Consider the following 12,922-nt stretch of genomic DNA (forward strand, 5'->3'; position numbering starts at 1 on the left):
AAAACAAGTAGGATCTATTCACAGTGTCTCTGAGGGAAAAGCACATAGAGGGCCAAGCACAAATCCTTGAACTACAGCTTCCCAAGGGAGTTCTGGGGAGAGGACTCTTGCAGCAAATACACACAGCTTCTGATTACAAGGCTTTGACCTTCACTCTAGGAAGTTGGACTGGACTGTGTAAGGGCTGGAAGGAATTTTCTCAAATGCAGAAAATATTTTCAGACAACTGCAAGACCTCTCTGAGATTTTTTTTTTCAAATTTGGCTTTTTACTTTTTGTGATAATATAAAAATAATTCTTAGCTTGTTCTGAATTATCTGGATGACTTTTTTAGAATGCTCCATGAAATTTCAGTACCTAAGACTGTGTTTGCGAATGTTTTCACAACAAATGAAACTCAGATGACATTGATCCCTGATGTACAAGTGAAGATTCTGAAATGGTTCAAATGGAAAAAGTAGTAAGAGGATTGAATCATCACATGGCAGATGGTAAATATGCAAGGTTGTATTGTACAAAATGGGCTCAGCAATATACCTGGTCCTACATGCTCTCCCAGAACCTTGTCACTATCTATCTCATCAAGATGTAGAATCTGTATTTCCTCCCCTTCAACCACAGTGGGCCGTAGGAACTGCTTCTATTGTACAAAGAGAATGTGGAAGAAATGATACCATATGACTTTTCAGTCTAGGTCATAAAGAAAGATAGAGCTTCCTCCTGGCTTTCTCTCTGAACACTTGCCTTTGGAACATAGCTCTATTTTGCGAAAAAGCTCAGGCCCCGTGGAGAGGCCACACATAGGTATTCTTGCTGGAAGGCCCAGGTAAGGTCCCAGTCAGCAGCCATTGTCAACTGCTAGGCATGTGAGCAAGCAAGCTTTTAAATCAATGGTGGGCTGATCTTGACCCGTAGGTCAAACATGACCTATTGCCTGTTTTTATAAATGAAGTTTTATTTGAATATGATTGGGCCTATTTATTTGTCTGTGATTTCTTTTGCACTACAATGGAGAGTTTTAATGGTTTCGACAGAAATCGTGTCATCTACAAAGGCAAATATAATTTACTAACTGGTCTTTTACTGAAAAGTTTACTAACCTATGTATTAGATGATTTCAGCCCTCAGTCATTAAGCCACCCTCAGTTAAGTCCTAGTGGAGCAGAGACAAGGACTGCTCCACCAAACCCTGACAAAATCATAGATTTTTTTAACAAAATAAATGTTAATACATTAAGTCACCAATTTGGGGATGGCCTGTTTCATAGCAATAGATAATTGGAACAGTTTTATAAGTATGCTAGATTCAAGAGTGCCTGGCCACAGGAGGTGATTTCATATCCAGATTCTACTGATCAGAGCTTAGCTCTGCACATATCAACTTGTAACAGTTCATTAGCAGCAAGTATAGTAGGTAATTACAATAAAGCATTTTTCCTCCCAACTCTTATAAGAGTTAGATTAGATGCTTCTTTTAATTCAGATTTCAATTACATCGCAATACTAATCTTATCTTCAAGGAAAAGTAATTTTGCATTATTTTCTAGTAACACCTCATTAATATTGGTCCTCAAGAATTGTTTGCTGGCATCATTGTGGTTAAGTGTGAGGTCTGATTATCCTGTACTATCAAACTCAGCTTTGATGTTACATTTTCTATAACTTATACAAACAGGTTTCTCTGCATTGCAATGATTCAAGTCAAATGGAAACAAAAAGTTAATATAGAACTACAACCAAAACTCTTTCAATTATTAAACAACATTGGGGATTTGTTTTAGCAAAATATCATCCCTCACATTAAATTTAATTATGTAAGATTTTGTGGCTTTTTCGGTTTAGTTTGAGAATTGATTTTTCTAATTATCCAATCTATAAATAGAGCTGTAACAGAATTCTATACCCACTTTTACACATATGTGTGCATGCAACATCTGAATAGTCAGTAGAGTAAATCTATAATATATACTTTTTTCCCTTTAAAAGACATGAAATGACAAATATTGCATGATTCCATTCATATGAAGTACCTAGAATAGTAAAATATATAGAGACAGAAAGTATAATAACATTACCAGGGTTGGAGGGGAAGGGGAGTAGGGAGTTATTATTTAATGAGTACAGAGTTTCAGTATAGGGTGATGAGAAAGTTCTGGAGATGGATGATGATGATGGTTGCACAACCATCTGAATTTCTACTTAAGAATGGTTTAAATGGTAGATTTTATGTTATTTATATTTTACCAAAAAAGAGAGAGCGAGAACTGTACCTTACCCAAATATGAGAACTCAGAGTCCAAATTAAAAGCAACTGAGAGTCTTTCTAGGACCTTTCTCTTCAGGCCTGGGTGCTTAACCTACCAGGGGTGTCCAACCTGTGGCCGGTGGGCCACACACAACCCAGGATGGCTATGAATGTGGCCCAACACAGAACTGCAAATTTACTTAAAACATTATGAAATTGTTTTGTGATTATGTGTCACAATGTATTTAATGTGTGGCCCAAGAAAACTCCTCTTCTTCCAGAGTGGCCCACAGATGGCAAAAGGTTGGGCATCCCTGACTGAGGTTTTAACACACACGAGGTGAAAAGGGTCCCTTTGGAAAGGGTGCCAGGGAAAGAGGGACTCTCACTCAGACTTGGAGCAGCACCAGCCTGAACGACCACTCCTGGATTTTGGATAAGGAGCTGTATACAGACCCTGATCATTAGGAAGGAGGAAATAACTCCAAAAGAGGGGCCAGGGCCCTCTGAAAAGAGAAGGCCCCCAACCTGAAGGGGCTCAGGAGCTTCATCCTTACCATGTCCTCACTGTGGTTTTGTTCCCACCAGATGAGAACTCCCCCTTCTAGAAGAACGGGACCTTTGAGCAACACAGGACAGTTGAGGTACCCTTCCAACAGGAAGTGAGGGGCACAGAGGAGGAAATGGGGTGCTTAGAAGGGAGATTTGAGGACAGGCATTAAAAGGAAACAACTGAGCACCTACTAAGGGCCAGGCTCTGTGCTTTCCATTCTTTATCTCTTTCAAATCTTCACAATAACATTAACTGGTTTGTTTTTTTTTTTTAAATCTCCAATTTATAGAGAATGAAACTGAGTCCAGAGAGATGAGTTAACATGTCTAACTCTTACATAGCTCATAAGAAGCCAGGATGAGGACTGAGCCTGTCTTTTGTAAAGTCCTTAATCCTCGCCCTTCCACCTCAACCAAATCTACTCTTACCTCATTCTAATCTTCACCTGCTGTGTAATGGCTCTGCCTCACTACCTGTCAGCCTCCTTACCTGAAAATACCTTTTTCATAATCCAAAAAGAGTCCTTAGGTGCTCCCTGAGTAATGTAAAAATTTGGAAAATAGTAAGGGACTCTGGAAATACAGAATGCAGCAGGAAAACAGTAAAACAGACCACCCCAGCTGGCACCAGAAGAAGGCCATGCCATGGTCCCTCCTGGTGCTCAAGGAACCCCCGTGTCACTCAGGAGGTACTGATAGGGGATTTCTTTCTTTAGAGTATTTAATGTAGCATACTGGGGCACCTAGGAAGAAAGCTCTCTGTAAGAAAGCTAGGCAGATTAACCGTTCTTCCTAGTCAAACAGCACCACAGCCCTGTCTAGCCACACTGTTTGAAAATAGCTCTAAAAATAATATCATGAGCAGTTCCTATTTGCCCCTTCCCAGAAGAAGGTAAACAAGTAAAATCAAAGGCAGCTGCTACTCTGGCCGCCTCTTCCTGTATTTGTTTCTCCTCTCAAGGACAAACCACTCCCCACCCCACCCCTACTCTTCCTGCTCCCCATGGTTCCTCTATCAATTCCTCCTCTATCAAATTAGACACAGGGGCAGCAGCAGCAGCAATCACTGACATTTTGTGAGTAATTATTGTCACTGCAGTATGAATTAATTTTCTGTGTAATATTGCCCAGTTGACATTTTCATAGTTGGGCCAATATTCTCCAGTCACCAGACTAGGGGGCTGGGACCTAGAAGAGGACACAGGAGGCTACACCAAATGACTTGTACAGGTCATGATGATTCCGTACCTGGAGAGACTATAGGTGCTTGGAATGCGGCTCACACTTGTGGGTTTGGACTGCTAGATAAATTATTTCCCTTTTGATGTTACAGCTGACCTTAGAAAACAGGTCTGTCCCTGGAGCACTATGGTCTGGCTTTGATGTCTTTCTGGTGCAAAGATCTTTGAGAAGTCATAAATTCCCCTTTCATTATAGCAATCAACTCTCTCTTACCTGCCTTTAACTTTTCATTTATAAAATCATTCAGAGAAGTATTAAAAGTGAGAAGAGAAAATCCTCATACCTTAGTGGGAACTGCATCTGACTAAATATTTATCTAAGTTTAAATTTTTTAAAAATTTATTTGTTGATTTGAGAGAGAGAGAGAAGAAGTGGGGCGGGGGAGAGAAAGAAACATCAATTTGATGTTTCACTTATTTAAACAGTCATTGGTTGGTATGTACCCCCTCTGGAAATTGAACCCACAAACTTGGTGTATGGGGACAATGCTCTAACCAACTGAGGCACCCAACCAGGTTATCTAATTTTAAGCAAGAGACTTTGCTCCACTTTCGGTCACCTTCCTTGTGTCACGTGCTTTGGAAAACCTTAGCCCTGAAGACTCCTCTTAGGAGCTGTTCTCTCTTCCCAGCTTTTCCCTCAAGTAAGCCCGTCATGACACTTTGGTTTAGACTAACTCTTGTGCCTTGTTCTCTAGCTAGAAAAGTCCTAGCTCCATGCCACTGTTCCGTGAAGCTTTTTCTAAGTCCTTTCTTGAACCTTAACCCTACCTGCTCACCAGGTATGTTCAAAACAAATATTTGTTATCAGACCACTAAAAAAGTTAATATCTTGTTTCATCTTTATTTGCTTATGTGGGGCTTCCTCACTAGACAAGAAGTGTCTAAAGAGCGTGGATATGGTTTTCTTTATTTCTGATTCCCACACTGCCCAGCCCAGGGAGCTGTCAACTACCACCTGGACATCAGGTAGAGATTGCAAAGAATGCTCTTACCTTTTCTGAAAATCTCAGCTGTCTGGAACTAACCGTAATCCAGCCACTGAACAATTTACCATCATCCCTTCTGCCCTGTCCTAGGGCTAAAGAGAGGAATCACAGTCAGTATCACTAGGTTGGTGGGTGAGAAATGGGATGTGTGTAGGTGAGTATTTGAGGGGGACATATGTGGAATGAGGTGGAAATAACTGACATATCTCTGGGTTCCTCTAGGATACTAACCAATTCTGTTATCTTTGCTTGTTCACAAAGAAATGTCATCTGTCTAGGAGAAGATTAAAAAGACCAAGTGGATGAAGGCCATTCCCATTTGTCTTAAAGGTGGCTTCCTTTCCGGCTGCAAGGAAATTATGTCCATAGAAGGACATAATTTGGAATTAGGTCCTGGAATGTTTTCCATTTGCTCTGCTTCTTTCAGAGTCTTGCCATTCAAAATGTGGGCTTCAGACCAGTTTATTAACATCACCTGGGAACTTGCTGGAAATGTACAGTCTCAGATCCTACACAGATCTGCTGAATCAGAATCTACACTTTCATAAAATCCAGGTGATTCACATGCACATTAAAATGTATGAAGATTCATCTACCGCATAACTTGAGGCCACAGTGTTTCATAGTGGGTGTGGTGTCTCTGTAAACTCTGTCTAGTCCCAAAAAGTCAGGGTCACAGTGGGATTAATCAAATCCTGCATGCTATAGGTATTTAACAGGAAGCCATTTATTTGGCAACATTAGAGCATTAAATGGCCCTGACATTTCTCCCCGATATTGGGAGTTAACCACAAAACCCCAACAGGTGGAAACCTCGACCCCAGGCCAAATTCTTTACTAAGCTCTCAAAAGATCCCTCAACAGTAATCAGGCTGTGATACCTGTGCTCATCTGGGGTAGCATATAGACCAAGTAAAAACAAAATGAAGGATTTCTCATAGGCTCTGAAGAACCACTGCAGCCCTAATGAGATTTTCTTAGTAACTGCATCAGACAAGTTTGAGAATTAGCAAGCCACTTGGGGTGGGAGTGAGGGAGTCATGTAACCTGTGAAAGGCTACAGTGTGAGCTCACTTGAATGACATTCATGAAGCCTTAAGAGGCTGCTGATTAAATCACGGTGAGCCCCAGAGATTTTCACACAGAGCAGTAGGCCCAGCAAGGATAGCCCGGGCCTGACCTCACCCACACTCTGCTTTCTGTAATTGGGGCAAGACACTGTTCCCAGGCTTTCCTGAGATCAGATGAGTTGCGGAGCATATTCTCAGGGATGGTAGTAATTAAGTCCACCTGAGAAAGGAGGCTATGCTTTTCATGGAATTGTACAGATTGCCAGGATTTGTACCAAAGCTCATGTCTGGTAGATGACCACCTGTAGGGCAAGATAAGAGTGGCAGCCAGGGGTTTAGGCAGCCAGTGTGTTCATGGCCAGCTTAATGTGGTGGAATCTTCTATGGGTATACACAGGGCACTGCGTGAGTTCCAGGAGCCCCAGTCAGGGGTTGGCAATAAAGCCAGACTGGCATTCAGGAAACAGGCAAAGAATGAACTCTTGTGCTAGGAAAGTTCCAAGAAACAGAATTAAGTGAGGCAAAGAAATGAAACATACTTTCATAAATTCTAATAAAGATATGAAGTAGAAATGGAAGAAAATGAGGTCCAAGGACATAAAAATGCAATGGGATTAGAACTGAAGACCTTTTCCATTTATAACCCAATTTTACCCCAAGCTAAACTTGATGTCTAGAGAGCTTGTATCATTTAGTTTCTTCTTTTATCTTTTTCTTGGTGTTCAAGAAGTGACTCCTTACCTCTCTTCTCCATACTCAGGTCCTATTAGAACTCTTTTCTTCCTCTGTCTCCAATCATATTAGCTTTTGCTAACAGAATCTGAAGGGGTCAACAGTCCCTAGTATGTAGGTCCTTAGTGACCAATGGAGTGTTCAGTCATAAATTGCTCCCAGGCCTGTGTGAACAATGTGTGTCTTCATTTGAAAGGATGCTCGGTGTCACTAGACATCAGAAAAATGCAGATCAAAACCGCAATGAGATACCGCCTCACACCGGTCAGAATGGCCATCATAAACAGATCAACAAACAACAGGTTCTGGTGAGGCTGTGGAGAAAAGGGAACCCCAGTACACTGTTGGTGGGAATGCAGACTGGTGCAGCCATTGTGGAAAGCAGTGTGGACTTTCCTCAAAAAGCTGAAAATGGAACTGCCTTTTGGTTCAGTGATTCCCCTGCTGGGACTATACCCTAAGAATCTCAAAACGCCTATTCAAAAGAACCTATGCACCCCAATGTTCATAGCAGCACAATTGACAATAGCCAAGTGCTGGAAGCAGCCTAAATGCCCATCAGTAGATGATTGGGTCAAAAAGCTATGGTACATTTACACAATGGAATACTATGCAGCAGAAAGAAAAAAAGAACTACTACCCTTTGAGACAGCATGGATAGAACTCGAGAGCATTATGCTAAGTGAAATAAGCCAGGGGGCGAAAGACAAATACCATATGATCTCACCTATAAGCAGAACCTAACTAACAAAACAAAAATGTAAGGAAAATAAGACCAGCAACACTAAAAGAAAGAAAGAAAGAAAGAAAGAAAGAAAGAAAGAAAGAAAGAAAGAAAGAAAGAAAGAAAGAAAGAAAGAAAGAAAGAAAAGAAAGAAAGAAAGAAACCAACAGAGACAAGAGGGAAGGAGGGAGGGGTGGGTGGGGGGAAAAGGAAGGGAAGGGGCAAGTCAAGGAACATATAGCAAGGACTCATGGACAAACCAAAGTGGGGAAGGATTGAGAGAGGAAGAGGGGGGAAGGAGGAAGGGGGAAGGGGAAAGTAGTGAGGGGAAGGTGGAGACAAATGTATTTGAAAAAAATAATTAATTAAATTTATTTAAATAAAATAAAATAATCCTTAAAAAAAGTATGTCTTTATATGTATATATGAATATGTATAGTATATGTGTGTGTATAGTTATATTTATTTAAATAAAATAAAATAATGCTAAAAAAAGTGTGTCTTTAACTATATGTATATATGAATATGTATAGTATATGTGTGTGTATAGTTTTATGACAACAATTTAATAACATTTTTACATTTTAATATTTCTTAATTGGTAACATTTTCATAACTATATATATATTTGTTATTAGACTGTTACCACAAAAACTACCCATAATTTCTTCACCTAAATACAGCTATTTTTATCGTTCCTGTGTGCCTAAAAATGACAAATAAACACATCTGAATATAACTCATGTTGTCATCTCTGGCCACACCTGTCTGAAATAAAATAGAGTCACAGTAATGGTAAAAATGGCATTTCTAAGGCTCTGCTGTCACCTTCAATGCTGGGAAATCTGACCACTCTCAAATTCCACCCAACTATTTCTGGGTGTCCCTAAGCAGAGGTAGGGATTGGGATCGTCTCTTCTGTTTTCCCAAACAAACATTGTTCATTACACTATGATCACTACCATCCCTCCATCCCTCCCTGTTCTGGAAGCTTCACTGTTATCTCCTGCATGTCTCGACACCTAGACTGCAACTCCTTCCCCAACATCTCCACCCCTCAGGTAACTGCTGAAACTACGAGGCCCGTTGCAGATTTAGTCATCTTGAAGTTCCTTCCTGTCCCTTTATCTCCATAGGAGGGCTCTCTATGTCTCACAAACCTCTGGTGTCTAGGAGGCCCGTGGCCTGGGCTAACAGGCAGAATGAGTTAACAATGAGGCGCTGCATTTGGAATCATACAGTGGGCACGTGGCTAATGAGTACCATACCAGTGCTATGAGTAGAGGTAGAATCCCATCTGGAAAGCCTAGCAGGACTCAGATTACGAATGGTGGAGTTAATGTGAGAGAGATTCTTAAAACTGCTTCACTTAATTAATTAAAAATTTACAATATTGAGTTTTAATGATTAATGGTAACAAATGGTGACATGTCTCACAACCTGACATCACCAGTAAGAACTGGAAAGCTGGATTTTTTTTGATATAGGAATCCAAAGGATTGACTCAATGGGGCTGAGAGAGAAGTCTTCCTATAAGAAGGAGAGATACGAACCCAGTTTTTAGAAAAAAAATAAAATTGGGCAGGAAAAGCTGGCAAAAGCCTTTTAGGTAGAGAAGGTGGCATGAACATATGCACAGAGGCAGAAAACCACAAGACTTGTTCAGTAACCCATTTGATCTTAACTACAGGTTCATGTAAGGTAACAATGGAAGATGCAGCTGGCAAGATAGATTTGGGGCTGCCACACTGAAGAGAAATCTTAATGCCAGCTTAGGAGTCTGTATTTTTCCTAAAGTCACAGAGAGATATTAAGAATTTTGTGCACATGGATGACATGATGAAATTGACCTTTCAGACAAAATTGTTCTGGTGCTTGTATTCAGGAAATATAAAAAGAAAATGTGAAAGATAAAATAGATTTAGTTTACTAGGTCTTTGGATTTTTTTGAATCTTACTCTAAATTGTTTGTGTAAATATAGTTATTGCTAATTCTAGTAAAATGTATCATCGAGTACATATTATTCTTGACAATTTAACAAATTCTATTTTGATAGCAAAGAAATATGACTGTGTGAAGAAGCACTCTATTACTCTACTAACCATGCTTGTAAGAAGCTTAAAACATCAGACTATATCTAATTTACTGGAGTATTAGACTATTATCTAATTTATATATTTGATTTACCTGTTGCTACACTAGAAGAAATAGCTTTCAGTGACAACAAATTCATCAGAGAGATTGAAATAATCACAGGTATTTTGAATCAAACTTTTGGTCAGAAAGCCAGAAAATGTTGAGATGTGTGTTTCAAATATGAAACATACATAAATTTAGATAACTTCTTAAAATTATTTTTTCCTCAGATGTAGCTAATATCTGCATTACCATTTTTCCTTTTTAAACAAATAATGATTGTCCTTTAAGTATTTACATTTATGTTAGGCTTTTTGTTTGGCTTGTTTAGATTTGGTTTGAAATGGATAGGAGGGTTTGGTTTTGTCTTATTACTTTTTAAAAACATTATAAGAGCAGACTTCCAGTCAAGATGGCAGCATAGGTAAACATAGCTCACCTCCTTGCACAACCACATCAAAATTACAACTAAAATACAGAACAACCATCGCTCAGGACTATCAGAAATCAAGTTGATCAGAAGTCTGACAACTATAGAATTAAAGAAACCATATCCACCCAGACTGGTAGGAGGGGTGCAGAAGTGGAAAGGGCTGATTCCACACATATGAATAGTCAATAAAAATTTGAGAGGGATATCTGAGGAGTGAGGAGTCCCAGCCCCGCACCAGGTCCCCAGGCCCAGGGTTCCAGAGCCCCAAAGATAGGTCCCCATAACTTCTGGTTGCAAAAACCAGCAAGGATTGAGTTGGTGGAAGAAAGTTCTGGAGTCCCAAGGAGTTCTCCTTAAACAACCCACATATAGACCACCTACTCAGACTCACTAGCTCTGAGCTCCAGCCCCAGGGTAGCAGCTTGAAAGACACCAGGGGCATATAGGGAGGAACTGAAGGGTCTGGCATCAAGGTGGGAGCTGGGGGACAACTTTCTCCCAGGGAGACAGTTGGGCAGAGGCCATTGTCCCTTTTATGAGCCCTCCGCCAACAGAGCTACAGAGCCAGAAAGCAGGTGCCATATCTGAGACTCCATCAGCCTGGCTAACACTGTTTGCCCCGCTCTGGAGATCCCATGAGACTCTGTCCCACCCAATTTATGGGCCCACCCAAACTGTTAACTGTGACTTTTCCATATGAATGGCTGGTTGTGGCTCATGCTTCACAACTTCCTAAATCCTATCAAACAAGCAACAGCTAGTCTCAGTAAGCCCCCATCCAGCTTGCTAAGTGGCCCCAGGCCCAACACCAGTAGCAGCCAGCCTCACTCCCTCTGTGCTGGAGCTCAGAAGGAGTGAGTCTGAGTAGGTGAGTCTATGTGTGGGCTTCTTAAGAGGAACTGCTTGGGGCTCCAGGAGGTTCTTCCACCAACTCAGTCTCTGATGGTTCTTGCAGCCAGAAGTTTATGGGGACTTATCTTCAGGGCACTAGAACCCTGGGCTTGGGGACCTGGTGTGGGGCTGGGATTCCTTGCTCCCAAGATCCCTCCTGAATTTTTATCCACCATGCATGGGAGATGGACCGGCCTGTTCCACCTCTGCTCCCCTCCTACTAGTCTGGATGGATGTGGTTTATTTAATTCCATAGTTGTCAGACTTCCATTCAACTTGATTTCTTATGGCTCTGAGTGACGGTTGTTCTATATTTTGTCATTCCAATGTTGCTGTGTGAAGAGGTGAGCCATGTCCGTCTATGCTGCCATCTTGATCAGAAATGTTATTGTTTAGTTTACTTTTTGTTTTTTCCCATTAACATCTATTCTCCATATACCCTCTTCCATCTCCACCCACACCCATCCCCCACCCACCACAATCACCACACTGTTGTTCATGTTCATGAGTTCTTTTTCTTTCTTTCTTTCTTTCTTTCTTTCTTTCTTTCTTTCTTTCTTTCTTTCTTTCTTTCTTTCTTTCTTTCTTTGTTGGTTACCCCACACTCTAACCCCCCTGGCATAGATTTTAGAAGTATTGGATAAACATATTAAAATTATATTCCAGAGGTTCAAAATTTTAAGGACAGATATTAAAGGTATAAGAGGTCTGTGCAGAAAAAGTCCATCCAGTGTTAATATAATGAGAATGGTGTGACATCAATATAACCTGGCAACCAAGGAGAATGGACTGGAATGCTCAGGCATGAACAATGACAACTTCACTCTACTAGTCAGGGTTGGGGCAGGTGGTAGATGCCATTGAGTGAGCAGGTGTACTGTGTGGCTGTCTCATTCAAAATGACTGAGTGAGTAGAACAACAAATGTGCCTCAAATTTTGCATTAAGTTTGAACATTCCTCCACAGAAACTATTAGGATGATTCAGAAGGGTGCAGCTATGGGCAACTGGTGATTGGCAGCTTCATCACTACAATGTGCCCGCTCATGCATCACATCTTGTGCAGAGGTTTTTTTTTTGCAAAACATCAAATCACCCAGGTGACTCAGCCCCTCTACAGCCAGATTTGGTACCCAGTGACTTCTGGCTTTTCCCAAAACTAAAATCACCTTTGAAAGGGAAGGAATTTCAGACCATCAATGAGATTCAGGAAAATATGATGGGGCAGCTGATGGTGATTGGACTATGTGAAGTTAGTTCCAAGGTGCCTACTTTGAAGGGGACTGAGACATCACTGTCCTAGGTACCATGTTTCTTGTATCTTGTATCTTCTTCAATAAATGTCTCTGCTTTTCGCATTACATTGCTGGATATCTTCTGGACAGATCTTGCATAAAAATGATGAAATCAAACTTAAAGATCAAAAATACAGTGTGTGAGATGAAAACAACAATGGATATAATTAGCAGCTAATTAGACAGAAAAGAAGATTAGTGAATTTGATGACATAGCAATAGATGCTACCCAAAATTAAACAAAGAGAGAAAAGAGAATTGAAAAATAATTTGATGAAGCTACAGTGAACTACAGAAAAATTTAAGCAATAATTGGACTTCTTGAAGGAGTAGAGAGGGGTGTAAAGGAAAATATTTGACAAAATAACATCCAAAATTTTCCCAAATTTAATGAAAACTATAAATTCACTGGTCCAAAAGGATCAGTCAACTCTAAGTATAAGATACATGAAAAAACTGCATGAAGACACATTATAAATTGTTCAGAAAAAAATAATAAACAGAAAAACTTAAAAGAAGTTAGATATGTTATATATAGTGAGACAAAGATAAGGACAACAGGAAATTTCTTGCTGGAAACAATACAAATGAAAGGACAGTATAACAACATCTTT

Source organism: Pteronotus mesoamericanus, unplaced genomic scaffold, assembly GCF_021234165.1.
Source record: "Pteronotus mesoamericanus isolate MK-2021 breed Mesoamerican mustached bat unplaced genomic scaffold, CSHL_Meso_final contig_27, whole genome shotgun sequence".
NCBI lineage: Eukaryota > Metazoa > Chordata > Mammalia > Chiroptera > Mormoopidae > Pteronotus > Pteronotus mesoamericanus.